Raw genomic sequence first — 24,815 nt, 5'->3', positions numbered from 1 at the left:
TTTCATGATTTGATTTGATTTATTATTGTCATAGGTATTAGTATACAGTGAAAAGCATTGCTTCTTGCGTACTACATAGAGAAAACATACTGTTCATAGAGTACGGGAGAAGGAAGGGAGAAGGTGGAGAATATAGTGTTACAGCCATAGCTAGGAAGGATCAGCTCAGTATATGATAGGTCCATTCAAAAGTCTGATGGCAGCAGGGAAGAAGCTGTCCTTGAGTCGGTTGGCATGCGATCTCAGACTTTCGTATTCTTTTCCCCGACGGAAGAAGGTGTAACATCTGTAGAAATCATTGCTCAGGAGCCTGCTACCTTCAGCTTGGCTGCTGCCCAGTCTTGGGTGAAGGAACCCCGCTGTGTTAACAATGCATCAACTCTCACGCTGGTTGGTCAGTCTATTAACTGTGACACCGCAGACTTATCAAGGACTTGATGGCTCATTTAAATACCATACGCTCTTGCTGCCTGGCCACTATCCAGTAATCAATGCCTCAATAGCCGCAAAGGTCTTTCACTGTCTCAGTGATAATGTACGCAGTCGCATTGATCTGTAATCAGACAGGGCCAGGAGAAAAACTTAATTTCCTTTGTTGTTTGGGTATTTTTAGATGTGTTTCACCCACTCTTCCTATATATATATATGTGTGATTTGATTTATTATTGTTACGTATTAGTATACAGTGGAAAGTATTGCTTCATGCATGCTACGCGTTCAGAGAGAAGGAAACGAGAAGTTGCAGAATGTCGTAATTCTTGCACTCTCTTTCACACTCGCGCTCTCTCTCATTTTCCTACAAAGTTCTGTCCTGCTGGATGATTTTACAATCGTGCGCTGAGTTATGAACGTAGGGATAGCAGGAGGCCATTCAGCCTCTTGGGTCTGCTCTGTCATTTAATAGCATACAAGAGTCTGAGATCACGTCCCAGCCAACTCAAGAACAGCTTCTTCCCTGCTGCTGTCAGACTTTTGAATGGACTTACCTTGCATTAAGTCAATCTTTCTCTACATCCTGGTTATGACTGTTACACTGCATTCTGCACTCTCTCCTTCTCTATGAACGGTATGCTTTGTCTGTGTAGTGCACAGGAAACAATACTTTTCACTGTACACTAATGTGACAATAATAAATCAAATCAAATAAGATCACGGCTGTGCTGTATCTTGACTCCATTTGCCCACCTTGGTTCCATAATGCTTACTATGGGCGGCACGGTGGCACAGTGGTTAGCACTACTACTTCACAGTGCCAGGGATCCTGATTCGATTCGGGCATCTGGTAGTTAAATGAGCCATCAAGTCCTTGATAAGTCTGTGTGGAGTTTGTACGTCTTCCCTGTGTCTGTGTAGGTTTCTTCCCACAGTCCAAAAATGTTCAGGTTAGGTGGATTGGCCATGCTAAATTGTTCCTTTGTGTCAGAGGGACCAGCAAGCTAAATATGTGGGGTTACGGGGATAGGGCCAGGGTGGGATTGTTGTCGGTGCAGGATTGATGGGCCGAATGGCCTTCTTCTGCACTGTAGGGATTCTATGATTCTGACAGTCTCAGACATTTTCAATTGCCCCTGAGTCTCGGTGAGTTTCTTTTTATGTGGTGGTGTGGGATAGAACGCAGATTTCCGCTTGACCTGTGATGATGTCTTAAAGCTGGGAGCAACGTATAGGAGATGGGAATCCCCCCTCATCATTCTGGCCGGACAGAGGGAATGAAGCAGGACATGAGGTGGGGAGACTCGGGAGTCAGTAAAGAAACAGAGGCAGGAGTCGGGGGTAGAAACTTTCTAAATTGGGAGGGAAAGTGTGGCCTTTGTGGGCTATCTTGTTGCGTGCTATTCAGTAAAGGTAAAATCCCAGACTGACTGGCAGTGATTTAACCTGAGTGTCACCACACCTCAGGCGAGGGACAAGGCTGCGAAGGTCATGAATAACCTCAGCTGGTACAGGAATTGAACCCACCCTCTTGGCATCGCTCTGCATTGTTTACCAGCCGTCCACCCAACTGAGCTGACCAACCCCCTGCATTATTCAGTAACATCTGTTGGAAGTGCACAGTGTGTGGTTTCCAATGACTATTAACTGTGATTTTTTTTTTGATTCCCCCCCCCCGTCCCACCCTGCCATGCCTGAATGGTGGCACAGCGGATCACTGCTGCCTCACAGCGCCAGGGACCCAGGTTCAATTCCTGGTTTGGGTCACTGTCTGTGTGGAGTTTGCACGTTCTCCCCGTATCTGTGGATTTCCTCTGGATGCTTCAGTTTCCTTGCACGATCAGAAAGACGTGCTGGTTAGGTGGATTGACCATGCTAAATTCTTCCTGGAACGTACAAACTCCACATAGACAGCGACCCAAGCCGGGAATCGAACCTGGGTCCCTGGCAATGTGAGCCACGGTGTTAACCACTATGCCACCCTGCCAACTTTGGAGTGAACAGACACCAGAGTGTGATGACTCAGGGATTTTCACAGTAACTTCATTGCAATGTTACTTGTGACTAATAATAAATAAACTTAACTTTAACTTTATTTTTGGTAACATTACCAAGGTCCTTATGAACAACTGTCACTTAGGTTCCATACTTTGGTCAACTGATTAGACCCATCATCTGTTCAGATGTTAAGCAGAGATGCATTTGGCTCTCTCAGAAACTTGTAGATGATTTCATGGTTCTACTCCAAAAAGGTGCAGAGGCCCTGACACTCATCCCTTGACCACACATCACTAAAACCATTTCACTGGCCATTTACCCTGTTGCTGCTTGTGAGATCTTGCTGTGCACAGATTAGTTGGTGTGTTTCCTGCATTGCAATGATTACCTTTGAAAAATAAAGAATTTAATTAGCTTTGAAGGAAACCAGAGCTCACCCAGGCAGACGTAGAGAGAACATGCACCCGATCCAGGAATCGAACCCAGGTCTCGTGGCACTGTGAGGCAGCAGTGCTAACCGCGGTGCCACCGTGCGGCCCATGGATGGTGTCAGGCTTATTGAGTATTGTTGGAGCTGCACTCATCCAGGCAAGCGGAGAGTATTCCATCACACTTTCTGACTTGTGCCTTGCAGATGTTGTAACAGGTTTGGGGGAGTCAGGATATGTCCGATACGCCTGGAGCAGCCGTAGATCATCTATGTAATTGATGCCTTTCCACCCAAACAGATGGTGTGGACCGGATCAGAAATGAAAACTAATGTACTTACTGAACGATCATATCTCCGCCAGTAACTAACCAGCATTACAGCCTTTGTAGATTTGTCATGTACTTAATGTGTGTTTTTGTGATTCCTTTCGACGCTTATCAACAGTGAAGTACTGACATGTTCCTGCTGTTATGAAAGGCAGAGAGCACGTTTTGCAAGAGAATGAATAGGATATCAAACCCTAACTGCCGCTTGCATTTGATGACTTAATATTTAAAAGACCTTTCGGGTCTCCAAGGGAGTGAGTGTCTGTCAGTGAACGCTGTGCGCTGCGGACCACCCTGGCATTGGACTGTAACAGGCGGATCGGGGCTGGGGGAGCCACCCCAGGGTGGATGGTGGCGGAGAAACGTGAAAGGTGAGTTAGAAAGAGGACCGCTGGGCATGAAGAGGGTAGCCCAGTGGTTAGCACTGCTGCTTCACGGCTCCAGAGACCTGGGTTCGATTCCCGGCTCGGGTCACTGTCTGTGTGGAGCTTGCACGTTCTCCTCATGCCTGCATGGGTTTCCTCCCACAGCCCAAAGGTGTGCAGGTTAGGTTGATTGGTTAGGTGCCTTGGCCATGCTAAATTCTCCCTCAGCGCACCCGAACAGGTGCCAGAGTGTGGTGACTCAGGGATTTTCACAGTAACTTCATTGCAGTGTTAATGTAAGCCGACTCGCGATACTAATAAATTAATAAATACACTCTAGGTGGCACAGTAGTTAGCATTACCGCCTCAGCACCAGGGACCTGGGTTCAATTCTGGCCTTGGGTCACTGCCTGTATGGAGTTTGCACGTTCTCTCCCTGTCATAGAACATAGAACATAGAACATTACAGCGCAGAACAGGCCCTTCGGCCCACGATGTTGCGCCGACCAGCTTTTTAAAAAAAAACAACACTAACCCACTAATCTAAACCAATCCCATTTTGTCCATAAACCTATCCACAAATCTCTTAAACGCCCCCAAACTAGGTGCATTTACAACTGCAGCTGGCAGGGCATTCCAGTCCCTCACCACCCTCTGGGTAAAGAACCTACCCCTGACATCAGTCCTATAACTACCCCCCCTTAATTTAAAGCCGTGCCCCCTCGTGCTAGCACTGTCTGCATGGATTTCCTCCGCGTGCTCCGGTTTCCTCCCACAGTCCAAAGACATGTGGGTTAGATTGACTGGCCTTGTTTAATTGACCCAAGTGCCAGAGGGATTAGCGAGATAAATCTATGGGGTTATGGGGATGGGGCCTGGGTGGGATTGTGTCAGCGCAGACTCGATGGGCAGAGTGGCCCCCTCCTTCACTGCGGGGATTCTACAACTTCCCGGACATGAACGACATGCTGATTAAAAAAGATTTATTGTCGCTACGTCCCTTTTTAAACCTGTGCCCTCTCGATCTTGATCTCCTTGCACGAGTGTGAACAGACTCCCGTGACTTGGTCCAGACCCCTCGTGATTTTGCGATTGTCTATAAAATCGAAAGGATTGTAGTGGAGGGGATGATCAGACACATCCTTGCCTCCTTGATGCTGATACATCAAGCTGACACCACCTGGAACATCTAAAGCCAAACAGGAGTGACGCGGCTTTGGGGATTTGCTTTGTGATGTTTGTAAAGCTGCTGATGAAAATTCATTTGCAAGCTTTAATAACTGATGGCCCCACAGGACCAGACCCTGGAGTAAATGAGGCAGAAAAAAAGCTTACTTTTTTAAAAAAAAAAGTCAAGACTTATTATTGGAGAAGATTCCCTCGGTGTATGGTGTAGCATAATTGTCGGAACATGTTTCATACAAATGAGATTCTGGTTTGCTGCGAACTTCTTCCTTCGCCATTGTTGAGTTTTCATCTCCGAACATTGTGGGTGAAAGCAGACTGGCTCATTCTATTGTGGAAACCCCCACCAAGCGAAAGGACCACAGAGATCTGAGAAAACCAAAGCTCATTTAACAAAACTTAGGGTGGAATTTTACTGTCCCGCCTGCTAAGGGAATTATAACAGGTGGGACATGGACCACTCGAAGGTATTTTTAAAGTTCGAGTAAAGTTTATTTATTAGTGTCACAAGTCGGCTAACATTCACACTGTAATGAAGTTACTGTGAGAATCCCCTAGCCCTCACACTCCGACGCCTGCTCAGGTACACTGAGGGAGAATTTAGCATGGTCAATGCACCTAACCAGCACATCTTTGGACGATGGGAGGAAACCGGAGCATCCAAAGGAAACCTACGCAGACATAGTGAGAATGTGCAGACTCCACACAGACAGTGACCCAAGCCAGGAATCAAACCCCAGGTCCCTGGCGCTGTGAGGCAGCAGTGCTAACCACTGTGCCACCGTGCCGCACTGTACCATGGTCACTGTTACCGATTCCAGATTTTAAAAATTAATTAATTTGCAGTTAGATTCTACCAGCTGCAATTGGTAGGATTTGCGCTCACGTCCCTAATGCATTAGCCTGGCTCTCTGGGTTTCTCATCCTGTGAGATTACCACTGTGTCAGCATCCACCCGCAACAAGTCCCCTGTGCGTTCTTCTGTGCGTGAAGGTGCAATGGTGAAATTTCTCCATTCGTAGTAGGAAGGACATTATTAAAGGGTGCAAAAAAAATTACAAGATGTTACCAGGACAGGAAGGTTTGAATTATAAGGAGAGGCTGGATAGGCTGGGAGTTTTTTCCCTAGAGTGTCGGAGGATGAGGGGTAACCATGTAGAGGTTTATAAAATCATGAGGGACATAGATAAGGTGAATAGCCAAGGTCTTTCCCCCAGGGTGGGAGTGTCTAGAACGAGAGAACATTGATTTAAGGTGGGAGGGGAAAGATTTGAAAGGGACCTGAGGGGCAACTTTTTCACACAGAGAGTCGTGCGTGTATGGAATGAGCTGCCAGTGGAGGTGATAGAGGTGGGCACAATAGCAACATTTAAAAGACATTTGGACAGGTACACGGATAGAAAAAGTTCAGAGGTATATGAGCCAAATGCAGACAAATGGGACAAGTTCAGTTTAGGAAACCTCGTTGGCATCGACAAGTTGGGCTGAAGGGCCTGTTTCCAAGCTGTATATCTCTATGACCCTAGTTCCCCAGGATATTGATTTGATTGGATTTATTATTGTCACATGTACTGGGATACAGTGAAAAGTATTGTTTCTTGCGCACTATACATTCAAAGCATACTGTTCATAAAGAAGGAAAGCGCAGAATGTCGTGTTACAGTCATAGCTAGGGTGTAGAGAAAGATCAACTTAGTGCGAGATAGGTCCATTCAAAAGTCTGATGGCAGCAGGGAGGGAGCTGTTCTCGAGTCGGTTGATATGTGACCTCAGACTTTTATATCTTTTTCCCGATAGAAGAAGCTGGAAGAGAGAATGTCCGGAGTGCGTGGGGTCTTTAATTAGGCTGGCTGCTTTGCCGAGGCAGCAGGAAGCGTAGACAGAGTCAGTGGATGAGAGGCTGATTTGCCTGATGGATTGGGCTACGTTCACAACCTTTTGTAATTTGAAGATGGGTCAAAGGAGTTGAGAACCATACGAGAGAGGCTGAATGGCCGGCCACTGCTCCTCTATCCCAAACTTGGGACGTTAATGATCTCTATAGTTCGACAAATCACTGAATCAATTGGAGACCACCCAGACCTTTCAAACGATACCTTCCACTGCTGGCAGTTCCTTTACCTGTAGATTCCTTCAGGGGCATGGTTCCCCAGGCAACATGAGCTGATGAGGAGGAAGATTGCTATAATTTCTTGTTCAAAACCTCTGGTGCTAAATCTGTCCAAATTCCAAGTATCTGATGTTTCCTGAACAAACACTGCTGTGTTTCAAAATACTTTAATATATATATATATTTATATATTTGTGCAGTCATTTTGAAGGTCATTTAACAAGGTTCTGTGCCTTTAGTTCCAGTATGATGAAAGAAAGAGTTTCTTGTCCTTCTCTCTGAACTCAGTGGGAAAGAAAAAAAATCTATAAATAGTTGGAACTGAGGGCGACTTTTCATCATGCCAAAGCCTTTGTCTCTGCATTCCAGTTCTACTCACTGACTCCTGTGGAAACATTTCTCTTTCCTTTGGCGCACTCAACTCATGAATTATATTAAAATGCAATTTCATTATTTTTCACAATCTCTGTGCTATCAAAATCTCTTTCTGCCTCTCTCCTCACTCACTCTGCCAGTAAACACTGGAGCAAAAATAATGGTGCGCAAACTCACCTGACCTTCTCCCAGCGCTGGAAAAGAAAGAATAATTTGCGTTTGTGTAGCACCTTTCACAGACTCCACCGGCTGTGACCTGTTTTGGAGCCAATTTTGTGAAGGTGGAAACTCGGAAGGAATGTGGCAGCCCATCTGCAAACTGCGAGGTCTCACCAAGAGCAAAGATCAGAAAAACGTACAGCACAGGGACAGGCCTTTCAGCCCTCCAAGTCTGTGCCGTTCATGAAACCCTAACTAAACTAAAAATTAAAGCTTCTGCCCTTACTTTGTCCGCATCCATCTATTCCCCCCCTATTCATGTATTCATCCAGATGCCTCTTTAATGTGGCTAATGTGCCCGCTTCCACCACCTCGTCTGGTAGCGCGTTCCAAGCACTCACCACTCTCTGCGTGAAAAACCTCCCACTCACATCTCCCTTAAACTTTCCCGCTCTCACTTTGAACCTGTGCCCCCTTGAAATTGACACTCTAACCCAGGGAAAAAGCCTCTGACTATCCATCCTGTTAATGCCTCTCATAATTTTGTAGACCTCTATCAGGTCTCCCCTCAGCCTCCGGCCACGTCTCTTGCTCTTCTTCACAGTAGTGTGGTTGGATCTTTTACACCCAGCTCCGAGGGCTGATAGGGTCCCAGTTAAACTTTGCACCGGAGAGGCAACACCCCTTCAATACTGCGTCAGAATTCATATACGCGATGTCACTGGCTTGGCCAGCATTTATAGCCCATCCCTATTTCCCCTTCAAAAGGTGGGGGTGAGCTGCCTTCTTGAATAGCTGCAGTCCTTGAGGTGTAGGTACACCCGCAGCAATGTTAGGGAGGAGGTTCCAGGATCTTGACCCAGCGACAGTGAAGCAACAGTGATACAGGCGGCACGGTAACACAGTGGTTAGCATTGCTACCTCACAGCGCCAGGGACCTGAGTTCGATTCTTGGCCTGGGTCATTGTCTGTATGGAATTTGCATGTTCTCCCCATGTCTGTGTGGGTTTCCTCCGCTACAGTTTACTCCCACAGTCTGAAAGACGTGCTGGTTAGGTGCATTGATCCAAACAGGCACCGGAGTGTGGCGACAAAGGGAATTTCACAGTAACTTCATTGCAGTGTTAATGTAAGCCTTACATGACTACGTGACTAATAAATAAACTTTAACTTTAATATAAGTCCAAGTCAGCATGGTGTGTGACTTTGAGAGGAACTTCCAGGTGGTGGTATTCCCAGGTATCTGCTGCTCTAGTCTTTCCAGATGTTACTGATCATGGGCTTGTAAGGTACTGTCTAAGGAACTTTGGTGAGTCCCTGTAGTACATCTTGCAGATGGTACACTCTGCTGCCATTGATGGTGGAGGGAGTGAATGTTTGCGGAAGGGGCAGCAAGCAAGTGAGCTGCTTTGTCCTAGGTGATATCGAGCTTCTTGTGCGTTGTTGGAGCTGCACCCATCCAGGCAAGTGAGGACTATTCCATTGCACTCCTGACTTGTGCCTTGTCGATGGTGGATAGACTTTGGGGAGTCAGGAGGTGAGTTACTCGCTGCCGTATCCCTTGCCTCTGACCTGCTATTATAGCCGCTGTGTTTGTATGGTGAGTCCAGTTGAGCTTCTGATCAATGGTAACCTTTAGGATGTAGATAGTGGGGGATTCAATTATGGTAATGCCACTGAATGTCAAAGAGCGATGATTAGATTCTCTCTTGTTGATGTCTGGCACTTGTGTGGCAACTTGCCACCTGTCAGCCTAAGCCTGGATATTGTCCAGGTCTTGCTGCATTTGGACATGGACTGCTTTAGTATCTGAGGAGTCGCGAATGGCGCAGTGCAACGTAAAAAGCCCAGATTTTGTGCTGAAGGCTTCAGAGTGGAGGCTGAACCCACAACTGTCTGACTCAGAGGCAGGGGCAAGTGCTGCCAAGTTAGCCATACAGTTGGCATGAAGAGGACATCAGATTAGGACAGGATGCAGCTATGGTGGGACACCCCTTCTCATTATCAAAGAGCCTGATAACATTGACTGTCTACACCCCAAAAATCCAGACTCCAGGGCTCAGAATGAGGAAGTGGTGACAGGAAATACGTTTATACATATATAGGACAGAGATAAGGAGCAATTTCTTCACCCAGAGAGTGGTCAGACTGGAATTCGCTTTCACAGAAAGCAGTTGAGGCCAAAATGTTGAATGTTTTTAGTTAGGTATAGCACTTGGGGTGAAAAGTTTAAAGTTTACTTATTAGTCACAAGTTCAGGTTCGATTCCCGGCTCGGGTCACTGTCTGTGTGGAGTTTGCACATTCTCCTCGTGTCTGCGTGGGGTTCCTCCGGGAACTCCAGTTCCATCCCACAGTCCAAAGATGTGCGGGTGAGGTTGATTGGCCATGCTAAGAAATTGCCCCTTAGTGTCCAGGGATGTGTAGGTTAGAGAGATTGGTGGGTATAATATGTAGGGATAAGGGGGTAGGGCCTGGGTGAGATTGTGTTCGGTGCAGACTTGATGGGCCGAAGGGCCTCTTTCTCTCTGTAGGGTTCTATGATTCTAATAAGTAAGGGTTATATTAACCCTGCAATGAAGTTACTGTGAAATTCCCCTGGTTGCCACACTCCGGCGCCTGTTCGTGTCAATGAACCCCTAACCAGCACATCTTTCAGACTATGGGAGAAAACCAGAGCACCCGGGGAAACCCATGCAGACACGGGGAGAACGTGCAGACTCCACACAGATAGGGATCCGAGTTAGGAATCAAACCCAGGTCCCTGGCACTGTGAGGCAGCACTGTCAACCACTGTGCCACCCGCCATTCCTCCCCGGATTAAAGAGGACGAAGGGGATTAAAGGACAGCTCCAGGGACCCGGGTTCAATTCCGTCTGCGGGTGACTGTCTTTGCGGAGACTGCACGTTCTCCCCGTGTCTGCGTGGGTTTTCTCCGGGTGCTCCGGTTTCCTCCAGCAGTCTAAAGGTGTGCGGGTTGGCCATGCCAAAGTGACCCTTAGCGTCGGGGAGATTGGCAGGGTAAATACGTGGAGTTACGCGGGAAGGACCTTGCAGGGGGGTGGGCTGCAGTCGATGGGCCGGATGGCCTCTTTCTGCTCTGTAGTAATTCTATGATACTATGGGTATGGGGGGAGGCAGGATCAGGCTATTGAGTTGGATGAACAGGCATGATCACAATGAATGGCGGAGCAGGCTGGAAGGTCTGAATGGCCTCCTTCTGATCCTATTTTCTACATTTTAATGTGTACTGACATCCATCACCAGTGGCATGGAATGCGCAGTGACATTGTCACCGCATTGCTGGCCCCATTCTTCCTCTCACAATCTTTCTTCCACGTCTAAAAGTGACTGTCGCTCGTTCCAGGAAAGGGAAGTTGAGTGGCGGACAAGGCGGCAGCAGCTTTCACAGCTTGGAGCCCGGGCAGCTCAGCAGAAGTAATCTGCGCAGCCGCTGCGTTTAACCTCTTAATCAGCCAACGTTTTGAGGCAGGCAGTTTAAAACAACGACTTTGGTTTATTTACATTATTATTGGAGATAATTGCAGGTTAAGAACTCTGCAAATTGCCCGTGCTTTGGGTTGGGAGCAGAAATCTCGTCGGGAAGCAAATTGGATGATTCAATTGCCGTGCGCCTTTGCGCTGGCTTAATTTGCCGTGTGGCGGAGAGGTTTGTGTGCGTGTCACTGAGGGTGAGCGAGGAGTCCTGTCATCTTCAATACAGGGTGATGCCCTCGCGCTGGAGCGGGACTGGGGGGAGGTAGCCAGCCCGGAGAATCACAAAGAAATCAACCTTCATTAATTTGAGTGTCGGCACTCTGTATAATTACTTAGAGTGAGAGTTGGCATGTATAACTCGGAAAGGCTGATTGTTTCCATAGCTGCGCCTATTCATTACTACAATGGAATTAAGTGGTGCTGGCATTCAGACATGATTCCGAGTTGGGATTGAAACGTTTATTCCATGTGTTTCCTCCACCCCCCCCCCCCCCCCCCCCACCCCACAACGTGGAATTTCAATAAGGGCTGCACAGTGGCACAGTGGTTAGCGCTGCTGCCTCACAGCGCCGAGGGACCCGGGTTCAGTTCCGGCCTCGGCTCACTCTCTGTGTGGACTTTGCACATTCTCCCCGTGTCTGCGTGGGTTTCCCCCGGCCGCTCCGGTTTCCACCCGCACTCCAAAGGTTTGCGGGTTAGGCCGTGCTAAATTGACCCTCGTGTCAGGGGGATTGGCAGGGTAAATGTGTGGGGTGACGGGAATAGGGCCTGGGTGGGATTGTGGTCAGTACAGACTTGATGGGCCAAATGGCCTCATTCTATGCCATGGGGATTCTATGATTCCATGAAGATTCCAGACCTTCTCAGACGAGATCCAGTTAATAGTGGAGAAATGTTTTGATATTAAGAACATGAGAGCACGGGTAGGCCACTCAGCCTATCAAACCTGCTACTATTCAAACATGGCTGACCTTGATGCCACTTTCCCATACTATCCCATGATGCCACTACCATCCCGAAGCCTATCAATTCCTTCCTTGAACATGCTAAGTTCATAGAATCGTAGAATTGTACAGTGCTGAAGAGGCCCTTCGGCCCATCGAGTCTGCACTGACACGTCTGAAACCCCTGACCTCCCATCTAATCCCATTTACCAGCACTTGGCCCAGAGCCTTAAATGTTACAGCGTGCCAAATGCTCATCCAGGTACTTCTTAAAGACCGTCACCACCCTCTGAGTAAAAATGTTTTTCTTCAAATCCCCCCAAACCTCCCAGCCCTCACTTTTTACTTGTGTTCCCTCATAACTGACCCTTCAACTTAGGGGAACAGCTGTTTCCGAACCACCCTGTCCATGCCCCTCATAACCTTGAACACCTCAATCAGGTCGCCCCTCAGTCTCCTCTGCTCCAATGAAAACAAGCTTATGCAATCTAGCTTCATAACTTAAATGATCCATCCCGGGCAGCATCCTGGTGAACCTCCTCTGTACCCACTCCAGTGCATTCACATCCTTCCAATAATGTGACGACCAGAACTGCACACGGTACTCCAACTGTGGCCTCACCAAAGTTCTATCCAGCTCCATCATGACTTCCCTGCTTTTGTAGTCCTTTGCCTCCATTGATAAAGGCAAGTGTCCCAATATGCCTTTTCTGCCAATCCACTAACATGCCCTTGAGCTTCCACAGCCCCCTCAGTGAGGTATGGGTTTGGGAAGTGGATCCTACTTGAATTTTAAAAAGCGCCGCTGGGACGATATGTAAAGCCATCGGCTTTCAAACAAGGGGGCAAACTACACAGTGACTCACCAGTGTGTTGAATTACAAGCATTCTGAAGTCTACCCCTGGTTCACTTCACCGGCTATTCCGAATGAGTTGGGTGGCACGGTGGCAAAGTGGTTAGTACTGCTGCCTCACAGCGCCAGGGACCTGGGTTCGATTCTGGCTTCGGGTCACTGTTTGTGTGGAGTTTGCATGTTCTCCTCGTGTCTGCGTGGGTTTCCTCTGGGTGTTCCGGTTTCCTCTCCCAGTCCAAAGATATATGGGTTTGGTTAATTGGTCAGGATAAATTGTCCCTTAGTATCAGGGGGACTAGGAGGGTAAATATGTGAGGTTATGGGGATAGGGCCTGGGGTGGGATGGTTGTTGGTGCAGGCTTGATGGGTCAAATGGCCTCCTTCTGCCCTGTAGGGATTCAATGAGTTGGCTCTTTACGTCAACAGAGACTTGGTTCCTGCAGATGTTGGCACTGTTTTTTTTGGGGAGCTGGTGCTATTGTTTAGAAGTTGGGACAGAAAGTCTTCTGGGGCGTTATATTTGCGTGGAGAGGGTTCCAATGTGGGAAGATTTGAAAACCAGCACTCTCTCGATGTACGGATAGAAAGAACGGAACAAGAACGCCTTTCACAGCCTCGGTCTGAGGGGTAGCATCTGAAAGGGCCGTGGCAGCCAAATTCTGCACAGCAAGCCCCCACAAACAGCAACACCGTATTGGTTAAAGAACCTGTTGGCTCAGCGATGTTGTTTGAGGGATAGTCATTAGCCTTGGGGTGAGATCCACTGCTCAGTAGCGCCGGGGTGATCTCTGGCACCGAGCAGAGAGGGCAGAAAGATAAAGTGGGCAAATCTTGGTGGCCTGATGCTGCCTCAGGCTATTAGCCCGCAAGAGCAGCAGTCAAAATATGTGAAAGCTCGCTGACCTGATTTGTCAACTCCGTTTCTGTCCCCCCAGCTGTTGCCAGACCTGCTGAGTACTGATTCTGTTCTTGCTGATGCAGAGGTTGCAATATATTTCAATACAGCACGAGGGTTGGCTGAATAGCATGTTTAATACTTCTGCAAAATATTGCTGAAATGTTTTTGAAGATATGTTGGAATGTTTTGGCGGGGTGGGTGGAGGGGGTGGGTGGTGAAGGAGTAAAAATGCATTTTATAATTGGAAATATAGATTCTTTCTGTACTTAGGTTGTGCCTGGAGAGAGCACTTTGCAATGTATATCACTCGGAGGAAGAATTCATGTCATGCCCTTCAATCCTCAAGGCACCCTGAGTAATTTAAAGCTAATGAGTTATTTCCGCAGTGTAGTTACTGTTGCTGGGTAGACAGACCTTGCAGTCAATGTGCATGCAACAAGTTCCCACAAATAGCAGAGAGATAGACGACAAGGTGATTTTTCTCTTTCTTTTGATGATATTGCCTGAGTTCAGAATATTGGCCAGGACACCGGGAGAATTCCCTGTCCCGCTCTGAATAAATGACATGGAGTCTTTCACATTCCCTGGTCAAAGAAAGATTGGGAAACTTGCATTGCTAAAGCATCTTTCTCAACCTTAGGATGTCTTGGAGCCTTCTCATGTGGCACGGTAGCACAGTGGCTGGACGGCACGCTGGCACAGTGGTTAGCACTGCTGCTTCACAGCTTCAGGGTCCTGGGTTCGATCCTCGGCTCGGGTCACTGTCTGTGTGAAGTTTGCACATTCTCCTCGTGTCTGCGTGGGTTTCCTCTGGGTGCTCCAGTTTCCTCCCACAGTCCAAAGATGTGCGGGTTAGAGTGATTGGCCATGCTAAAAGTTACCCTTAGTGTCGTGAGATGCGTAGGTTAGAGGGATTAAATGTTAGAGGGGTAAATGTGTAGGGATGTGGGGATAGGGCCTGGGTGGGATTGTGATCAGTGCAGACTTGATGGACCGAATGGCCTCTTTCTGTACTGCAGGGTTCTATGATTCTATGATGTCAGTGAAAGACTTTCTGACATCAGACGTATAAGATGATGAATGGGATGGATAGGATAGAGGTGGAGAGACTCTTCCCGCTCAAAAAAGACAGTAGGACTAGGGGGCACAGCCTCCAGATAAAGGGGGGCGGTTTAGAACGGAGTTGAGGAGGAACTTCTTCACTCAAAGGGTGGTGAATCTCTGGAATTCTCTGCCCGTTGAAGTGGTGGAGGCTGCCTCGCTAAATATTTTTAAGACGCGGGTTGATGGGTTTTTGATAAGAGAGGGGATTAAGGGTTATGGGGAGAGGGCGGGAAAGTGGAACTGAGCCACGACAGATCAGCCATGATCTAATTGAATGGCGGGGCAGGCTCAAAGGGCTAGATGGCCTACTCCTGCTCCTATTTCTTATGTTCTTATAAACCCTACAGTACAGAAAGAGGCCATTTGGCCCATCAAGTCTGCACAGATCACAATCCCATCTGCACATATTTACCCTCTAACCTATGCATTTCAGGACACTAAGGGCAATTTTTAGCAGAGCCAATCAACTTAACCTGCACATTTTTGGACTGTGGGAGGAACCCGGAGCACTCGGAGGAAACCCATGCAGACATGAGGAGAATATGCAAACTCCACACAGACAGTGACCCAAGCCAGGAATCGAACCCAGGACCCTGGAGCTGTGAAGCAGCAGTGCTAACCACAGTGCTACCATGCTGCCCAGGAACGGTCTGGATAGATTGGCGATGGGGAAGATTAGTCGGAGAGACTAGGATCCGAGGGAGCAGCCTCAGAGTAAAGGGACGACCCTTTAGAACTGAGAAAGGGAGAATTTCTTCAGCCAGATGGTGGTGAATCTATGGAATTCATTGCCACAGAAAGCTGTGGAGGCCAGGCTATTGAGTGGATTTAAGACAGAGATAGATAGGTTCTTGATAGGTAAAGGGATCAAGGGTTATGGGGAAAGACGGGAGAATGGGGTTGAGAAACATATCAGCCATGTTTGAATGGCGGAGCAGACTCGATGGGCTGAATGGCCGATTTCTGCTCCTATATGTAGTGTATAGCACAGTGGCACAGTGTTTAGCACTGCTGCTTCACAGCGCCAGAGGCCCACATTTGACTCCCTGCTTGGGTTCAGTCTCTGTGTGGAGTCTGTGTGTTCTCCCCGTGTCTGTGTGGGTTTCCTCTGGGTGCTCCAAGTTCCTCCCACAGTCCAAAGATGTGCGGTTAGATGGATTGGCCAAGATAAATTACCCCTTAGAGTACCTGAATAGGCACCTGAGTGTGGTGACCAGGGTATTTTCACAGTAAATAAAAGCAAATTACTGCAGATGCTGGAACCTGAAACCAAAAGAGAAAACGCTGGAAAATCTCAGCAGGTCTAGCAGCATCTGTAAGGAGAGAAAAAAAGCTGATGTTTCAAGTTCAGATGACCCTCTGGGACTCGAAACATCAGCTCTTTCCTCTCCTTACAGATGCTGCCAGACCTGCTGAGATTTTCCAACATTTTCTCTTTTATTTTCACAGTAACTTCATTGCAGTGTTAATGTAAACCTACTTGTGACACTGATAAATAAAAAAAATATGTATTTTATGATCACGGCCAGTTGTCTGTTTTGGGTAATGTTGGCTGAGGGATGAATGCTGGCCAGGACCTTGGGTTGAAATCCCCGGCTGGTCTTTAAGATAGTGCCAGCGACTATTCTATACCCAGCTGAAAGGGCATCTGTCCATTACCTCATTCTAAAGCTGATGCCTCTGTTGACAGTGTAGCCCCCTCTCAGTACTCCGCGCTGAGGCACTGGCCTGTGCTGGAGCCCTGAGTTCAGGCCAGAATCAATTTCTTATGAAGGCCGATATGCTTCCTCTGTCCAAGCAGCAACATGAAAGTATAACCTTTCTGAATTTCCTACAGTTGCTAAGTCCAGTGTCCTGGCAATACAAGGATTAGTAGAAGTTGTACTTTGTGACAGAACAATGTATCTTCGAGTTCCGAACAGGCAGAAGGTGAGGAGGTGGTTTCGATCTAGGGGATCCTGAGCCTATGGAACAAATGTCAGTTGGAATCAATAAATTCAAGAGGGGAGAGTGTGGGGCCCAGAAGGGAAAAACAATTTGGAGTTGAGAGGGTTGGCTTATAAGGAGAGACTGAGTAGACTGGGACTATACTCATTGGAGTTCAGAAGAATGAGGGGAGATCTTAGAGAAAAATATAAGATTATGAAGGGAATAGATAAGATAGAAGCAGGGAGGTTATTTCCACTGGCAGGTGAAACCAGAACTAGGGGGCATGGCCTCAAAATAAGGGGGAGCAGATTCAGGACTGAGTTCACGAGGAACTCCTTCACCCAAAGGGTTGTGAGTCTGTGGAATTCCCTGCCCAGTGAAGCAATGATGAGCGAGTGGGTAAGTGGAGCTGAGATCAGGCGTGGTCTTATTGAATGGCAGAGCAGGCTCCAGAGGCCAGATGGCCTACTACTGCTCTTAGTTCTTATTTCCCCATTTTACTGTTTTTTTCCCTCCTGGGAGATTTGGTGAAGAAAGTCAAAGGGATGAGGGCCAGAGACACTTGGGAGAAGGCAGTTGCCTGTTCTTTGCCAATGCTGATCCCCCAGCCCTGGGCTCTCACTAGAATCCTTTACCTTTTGTTTTCAACATTTACTCCAACAAAGCAATTGTCTGCAATTTGCCTGGGACATTCCTTTAACATGAAGCAATCTCTCCTGTTCTCCCTGCCTCCCTCTAAATGGGATTGGTTTAGCTTTGGTTCAATGGGATTTTTTTTTCAACTTCAGGGACCACCCAATCTGCCTTCAAGTATCTGGCGTGCTCCTTTGTAATGCCTGTTCCGAGGCCTCAGCAGCCTTGAATCTCCTGCAAGACGCTGTCTAAGTGGACGCTGAGTGTTCCCCTCGTGTGGTATATCAGATTACACCTCCAGCCCTCTCTATCCCAGGCAATGTTGCTGTTGTGAAGTTTTGTCTCTTCCCCTTTGAAACTTCGCCATTAGCACAGCCCGTGAATTCTCTCCCTCGCACACGGAATGCTTTCCGAGGGCAGCCCCACTGACCCATAGACCACGTTGCAGTTTTCCCCTGCCTTCGAGGCAAGGACAAAATCCCGGACACAATTCCATGGCTGCCCTGTTTCGTTTTAAAAGTGATCTCCGGCTATCAAAATGCTTCATGCTGATCTTTCCCCTCCCTCCCTTTCTGTCTCGCCTGGAAACCTTTCATTATTTCAGCAAGTATGACAGTGTACAGGATGATTTTGGAGAGCAGAGAAGTGCATGGGACCACCCATTCTGTCTGGAATAGCAGTGGGCAACCTATAGCCGGTGGGGGGAGGGGCGGGGGGGGGGGCTACATGTGGCCCTTCAGGATTCTGAGTGCAGCCCCACGAGATATTGTGTTTACCGCTGTCCAGACGCAGAGCTGCCATATTTCCATCTGCGCGGTATTATTCCTGACCCGCATATAAAGCAAGGCTAAGTGAAATAAGTTGGCTGCTCAGAACATTGACTGTAAGAGCCCTCTGCATCCAATCAAAGTACATAGAACATAGAACACTACAGCACAAACAGGCCCTTCGGCCCACAAGTTGCGCCGATCACATCTGTACCTACTAAGCCATAGACCTATCTATAACCCCCAATCCCATTAGATCCCATATACTCATCCAGAAGTCTTTTAAAAGACCCCAGCGAGTTCGCCTCCACCACCACTGACGGCAGCCTCTTCCATTCACTCACCACCCTCTGAGTGAAAGACTTACCCGTAACATCCCCTCTGTACTTGCTTCCCTGCACCTTAAACCTGTGTCCTCTCGTAGCGACCATTTCAGCCCTGGGAAATAGCCTCCGAGAATCCACCCTATCTATTCCTCTCAACATTTTATAAACCCCTATCAGGTCGCCTCTCAACCTTCGTCTCTCCAGGGAGAAGGGTCCCAGCTCCCTCAACCTATCTTCATAAGGCATGCCTCCCAATCCAGACAACATCCTTGTAAATCTCCTCTGCACCCTCTCAATAGCTTCCACATCCTTCCTGTAGTGAGGCGACCAGAACTGCGCACAGTCCTCCAAGTGGGGTCTGACAAGGGTCTTATAAAGTGTAAATATTTCTTTTGTTTCCTACTGTTTGAAGTAGATGACAATTCTATGAATACACGAATGATTAAGCATTTTATTGTGAAATATTCAGTGTGTATTAAATGCATTTCATCTATTCATGGGGCCATGGTTAGTGGACAAGCCCAGTTTCAATCTTATGGACCACTGAGAAGACGGAGGTTCTCTCATAGAATCTCTACAGTGGAGAAGGAGGCCATTTAACCCATTGAGCCTGCATTGACTCCAAGACCGAAGATTGTAGCGGGCAGGACAAAGACCATGCAAAGGTCTGACCCAAGTATCTTACACAGGCCCTCTCTCTGCTCTATTCCCGTAACCCCATACATTTACTACAGCTAATCCATCTAATCTACACATCTTTGGACACTAAGGGGCAATTTAACATGGACAATCCGCCTGCACATCTTTGGACGGTGGGAAGAAACCGAAGCACCTGGAGGAAACCCACGCAGACACAGGGAGAATGTGCAAACCTGGCACAGCCAGTCACCCAAGGCTGTAATTGGAGCCCGGGTCCTTGGAGCTGTGAGGCAGCAGTGCTGACCACTGTGCCACCGCGCCGCCCACATGTGGCCTGCTCACAAGTCTGAGTTGCACATCACTGGTGTGGAAGGATTAGGTTCTACAATTGGCCAGCTGCTCTGCTGAAAGTCACTAATTTGAGGCAGTAACCCAGACTATGCAATGTCGCAATTCAAAGCAAAGGATAGGTCTGGATATGAGGTTTGTGTGTGTGTGTGTGTGTGTGTGTGTGTGTGTTTGAGTGAGCAAGTGTGGGTCTGTGTGTGAGTGTTCATGTGTTTGTGAATGTGGGCCTGTGTCTGTGCGTCTGTCTGTCAGTGTGTGTGTGTGTGTGTGTGAGGAGTGAGTGTAGGTCTGTGAATGTACATGTGAGTGAATGTGGGCCTATATGTGTGAATATGAATGTGTGCGTGGTGTGTGTTGAGTGTGAGTCTGTGAGTATGTGTGTGTGAGTGAGTGAGTGAGTGTGAGTCTGTGAGTATGTGTGTGTGAGTGTGTTTCTGTGAGGGTGTGTGTGAGTCTGTTGTGTGTGTGTGTGTGCATATGTGTATGTGAGTCTGTGTGTTTGTGTGTGTATGTGTAGGTGTGAGTGAGTATGTGAGTGTGTGTATATGTGAGCATGTGTGTTTGTGTGTGTGTAAGTGAGTTTGTATGTATGTGTACATGTATGTGTGAGTCTATGTGTATGTATGTGTGTGCGTGTGAGTGGGTGTGTGTATATGTGTCAGTCTGTGGGTGTGTGTGTACGCGTGTGCATGTACGTGAGTGTACGCGATTGTGTATGAGTGTGAACGTGTGTGTGGGTGCATGTGTGTGTGAGAGAGTGTGTGTGTGTGTGAGCGTGTGTGTGCATATGTGTGAGTTTGTGTGTGTTTGTGTGTGTGTGTGAGTGTGCATGAGTGTATGGGTGTGTGTGTGCGTGTGAGTGTGTATGTGCCTGAGTGTGTGTGTGAGCATGTGTATATGTGAGAGTGTGTGTGTGTGTTTGTGAGTGTGTGTGTGTGTGTGTGTTTGTGAGTGTGTGTGTGCGTGTATATGTGACAGTGTGTGTGTGTGTGTTTGTGAATGTGTGTGTGTTTGTGAGTGTGTGTGTGTGTGTTTCTCACTGAATTACTGGCAGTTATCAGTCAGATCAAATGTTGGCCGTGACTGCAGCCACATTCCTGTAGCATGGAGAGATGATGGGGGAACTATGTGATTAAAAAGCTTTGGCTGCTGAGCAACTCAATGTTACCATAGCAATAAGTGATGAAATGTGCAAGGAAGTGAGTTAATTAAATCTAGCCCATTTGCTCCTTTTGTGACACTTGGGTTTTCCACTCGCGATAGACAGCATGCTCAATAATATTGGACTTGGAGACAAAAAAAAACTTTCTTGGGACGAATGTGAAGTTGATTTTGCCTCTTCCCCATGTTGCTTCTGGAGCAGTTCCACGCTGCACTTTTTATCGCTGACGCGACCTGTAGCCGGCGCGAAGAAGTTCTGCTTCTTGTTCCCCTTTTGCTGGGAAAAGCTGACTGGAGAAGTGCTTGCTGTTTCGCAGTCCTGCACTGCTGGCTTGTGTTTCAGTCAGGGCTGGATGCTGCTCTGAACTGATAGAGTGTACTGCCCTCTTCAGACTCCAGAACCAAATAACACGCTGTCTGCACGCTCCGTCTGTGCCACAAGGAAGCAAGTGCTGTTTGCTGAAGTTGTGCAGTCGCAGCTGGATCTTAGCTAGGCAAAGGCAGCGTAAAGCACTGTGGAAAAAAGGCAGGTGAATCAACTGGGTGTACAGACGAACCATTGTCCAATTGAGTGGTGGGATAGGCTGGAGGGACTGAATGGTCTGTTCCTGTCCCTAATCAATGGTGCGACAGACATGAGGAATTGAATGCTCTGATCCTGCCCCTAATTAGTGGTGGGACAGACTGGAGGGCCTGAATGGTCTGATCCTTCCCCTACTCAATGGTGGGACAGACTGGAGGGCCTGAATGGTCTGATCCTGTCCCTACTCAATGGTGGGACAGACCCAAGGGGCTGAATGATCTGCTCCTGCCCCTACTCAATGGTGGGACAGACTGGAGGGGCTGAATGGTCTGATCCTTTCTTTACTCAATGGTGGGTTAGACTGGAGAGGGGGCGTTGAAAGGCGTACCCCTGCCCCAGTGAATAGTGGGACAGTCTCGAAGGGCTGAATGGGCTACTACCACTGTTCATATGTAACAGGTTGAGGTGTACTGTGAAGATATTATCGAGATAAATCATAATGCTGATGGAACAGAAAGCTCTCAGCGAAAAAAAAAAGTAACATTGTGCAGTTTATATGTGGCACTGAAGGGTTTTATAAGTTGAAGGTGACTGCCCTGGGATTAATCGTTGATACATATTTGTCTTCTCCGCTTTACAGGAGTGTTCGACATTCCGAAGGGATGCTGAGATCCACGTATTCTAACGCAGTAAGTTGCAGCTCTGCATTTTAAAACTGATCTGAATGCATAATAACTGAGATAGAAGCCAGTCTCCTGACTGTGGATGATCATGCCAGTTATATGAATGCTTCCAGATGGAAGATAGATTTTTTTTTTCTTTTGTCTTCGTTGAAAACATAACGCAATTATTCTTGACTATCGTGGATCGCTCCTGGGGAGTAGGAAGGGGTGAGTTTAGTTCTCTTGCAAGTTTTTGGCTCAGCTCGTGAGGGTAAGAGTCACTGTAATGAGCAAAACAGTGAATTTGCCTTTGCAAGACGGAGTTTGTGCGCTGCCCACTAATGATTAGTACCGGATTATCCTGATACTGGCAAGTTCCCATCCTGCTGGGCACTTTGTGGAAGGCACTCTTCAACTTGCCAGGGGCTGCAGGGCGGCAGAGTGGTTGGCACTGTTACCTCGCAGTGCGAGGGACCCCGGCGTCGATTCCCGGCTCGGGTGACTCTGTGCGGAGTCTGCATGTTTTCCCCGTGTCTGCGTGGGTTTCCTCCCGCAGCCCAAAGGTGTGCAAATGAGGTGGATTAGTGGGTAAATTGTCCCCCCCTTGGCGGGGGAGTTTACGGCCTCGGCTCGCCACGAACCCGGAAAATCCGGCCTGAGCTTAACAGACCTTCCCGTTGTCTGTCCCTCGCCCGTTCCGATTCCTGTGGCAGGCGGGAGGGTAAAATTCCGGCCTAGAGGATCCAAGGATGTGTAGGTTAGGATTAGCTATGCACGGGGCTAGGGCGGTACGGTGGAGGGGAGATGCTCCTTCGGAGAGACGGTGCAGTCGATGGGCTGAATGACCTCCTTCTGCGGTGTAGGGATTCTGTGTAAACCTCCTAGCATGATACGTAGCCTCTTGAGCACTTGATGATGAGTGGCTGTTATATTTAGTCTATCACCATCCTGCTCCTGGACTGGGTGCCAATTTCAGTGTTGTTATTGCTATTTTTGAACGCACGCACAAAGACACATCAACACATAGACACAGGAGATAACAGTCCGACGCATCTCATTCATTAAACGGAGAGAATCACTCACTTGGTTCTCCGTCATAATTGATATTTTCCAAAAATGTGCTAGCGTGTTGGAGGTCATGACCTCCTTTTATGCAATGCGATGTGAAAACTAGGCGAGTGAGTGGGCCACATTGTTGGTGGCACGGTGGTTAGCACTGCTGCCTCACAGCTCGGGGACCCGGGTTCGATTCCCGGCTTGGGTCACTGTCTGTGTGGAGACTGCACGTTCTCCCCGTGTCTGGGTGGGTTCCCTCCGGGTGCTGCGGTTTCTTGACACAGTCCAAAGGTGTGCGGGTGAGGTGGTAAATTGATCCATGGGGGTGGGATTTTCTGCCCACGCTCCCACAAAAGCTGAAGAATCCTACCCAAGGTTACAATCCCCATGATGGGCAGGATGAGAAAATTCTGGCCTTAGTATCAGAGGTATGAGCAGGGTAAACAGGTGGTGTTATGGGGATCGGGCCTGGGTAAGATTGTTGTCAGCGCAGGTGCGATGGGCTGAATGGCCTCCTTCTGCACTGTTGGGATTCTATGAAGTACTCATATATCAGTCACATCTGAGAATGCAGTGCTCCCTCGGGTTGTGAATGGGTTTATAAGCAGGTACAAATCCCCTGTGGAAGGCATATGGAATATTACTGAATGTGATCTTACAACAGCATCAAGAGAGGCTTTTAGAGGCAATTACGGCCCTCCTACTTTCACTTTGATTTGTTAGTGACGATAACATTGATTCAGGGTGAGAGCCCTTTAGGTGACAAAGAATGCCCTGTGCCCAGGCTGGAGTAGCTATCTCATTGCCAGTCAGACGGTGTGTGATTGTTTCGATGGGGTATATATTTTCAACGTGACAGCCCAGGTCGGGATGTACAGTAAACATGTCTGCTGCTTTGCTTATTAGTCCGGAGGGACTGCCAACAAGCAAGGAGACGGCAGTCTCTTTAATGGTGTTCTGGCTGACAAAGTATTGTAGTGTTTACAATAACCAGCCTGGGCTGGAGAACACTACTGAACGGCATAATGAAGGAGACAAAGCAGCTTCTGCTCACTGGTGTTCATGCTGCTCCCTCTGAGCCAGCAGTAACTCCTAACACATCCTTACAGCATCAGGACATCCCCAGAGCACCTCTCTGCTGAAGGAAGTACACTCTGAAGTGTGGCTACTGTCACAGCAAGCACCCACAAACAGCAGCAGTGACAATGACCGGATCATCTGCTTTGATGGTGGGGTGGGGGGGGGGATAAAAATCGGGCAGGACATCTGGGACGTCGGATGTCTGCGGATGCCGGAATCTGAAACACAAATAGACTATTTGTGAGAGTGGCACGCTGGCTATCACTGCTGCCTCACACCATCAGGGACCCGGGCTCAATCCCTGGTCTTGGGTCACTGTCTGCGCGGAGTCTGCACTTTCTCCCCGTGTCTGCGTGGGTTTCCTCCGGGTGCTCCGGTTACCTCCCACAGTCCAAAGATGTGCGGGTTAGGTTGATTGGCCATGCTAAACTGACCTGAGTGTCAAGGGCATTAGCAGAGTAAATATGTGGGGCTACAGGAAAAGGGCCCAGATGGGATTATGGTCTGTGCAGACTCGATGGGCCGAATGGCCTCCTTCTGTACTGTAGGGATTCTATGATTCAATGAAAATGCTGGAAAATCTCAGTCAGCCAGACAACTGCTGCGGAGAGAGAATAGAGCCAATGTTTCGATTCTGGATCTAGACCCAAACACTGGTTCTGTTCTCTCTCCAGAAATTTTTTTTTGAACTTTATTCCAATCCAATCAAGTCAAATTCAATCCAATTCAGAGTCCCAACAAGTTGGGACATTCCTGATCCAAGCTGACAAGACAGGGCTCTCTCCTTCTGTCTTGGGCTTGATCTACATGATCCAAGCTGATTGGAGTAGGCAGAGCTCCTCCTCCAAGGCTTGATCTCATCTTAACCAACAGGCCAAGATGCTGCTTTTAAAAATTGCTTCAAATGAAGCTGAAATGTAACCTAATGACTTCAACCAAGTGCATCATTTCAACACTACACTTGATCTTAGCCAAAAGGCCAAGAAGTTCTCTCTCCACAGATGCTATTAGATC

General features: G+C 48.0%; 1 protein-coding gene and 1 non-coding gene across 3 annotated transcripts in view; one reads left to right on the top strand and one right to left on the bottom strand.

The window, feature by feature from the left end:
* adgrl2a (adhesion G protein-coupled receptor L2a) overlaps positions 1-24,815 on the top strand; it is a 732,161-nt gene that overhangs the window by 240,334 nt on the left and 467,012 nt on the right. The window contains exon 2 of one of the 2 annotated variants that reach the window (XM_080195115.1): positions 21,644-21,692. The gene's annotated coding sequence lies outside the window, so the exon portion shown is untranslated. Of the gene's footprint in view, positions 1-21,639; positions 21,693-24,815 lie in introns of those variants that run through there. The other variant, XM_080195117.1, reaches the window with a different exon arrangement.
* On the bottom strand, positions 24,607-24,792 carry LOC145348733 (U2 spliceosomal RNA). Its single transcript, XR_013887980.1, has one exon. It is a non-coding gene; the product is annotated as a U2 spliceosomal RNA (small nuclear RNA).

This window comes from Carcharhinus amblyrhynchos, chromosome 9 (assembly GCF_965287045.1).
Source record: "Carcharhinus amblyrhynchos chromosome 9, sCarAmb.v2.hapA, whole genome shotgun sequence".
Taxonomy (NCBI): Eukaryota; Metazoa; Chordata; class Chondrichthyes; order Carcharhiniformes; family Carcharhinidae; genus Carcharhinus; species Carcharhinus amblyrhynchos.
The sequence above is the reverse complement of the archived record's forward strand: the minus strand, read 5'-3'. Positions and strand labels throughout refer to the sequence as shown.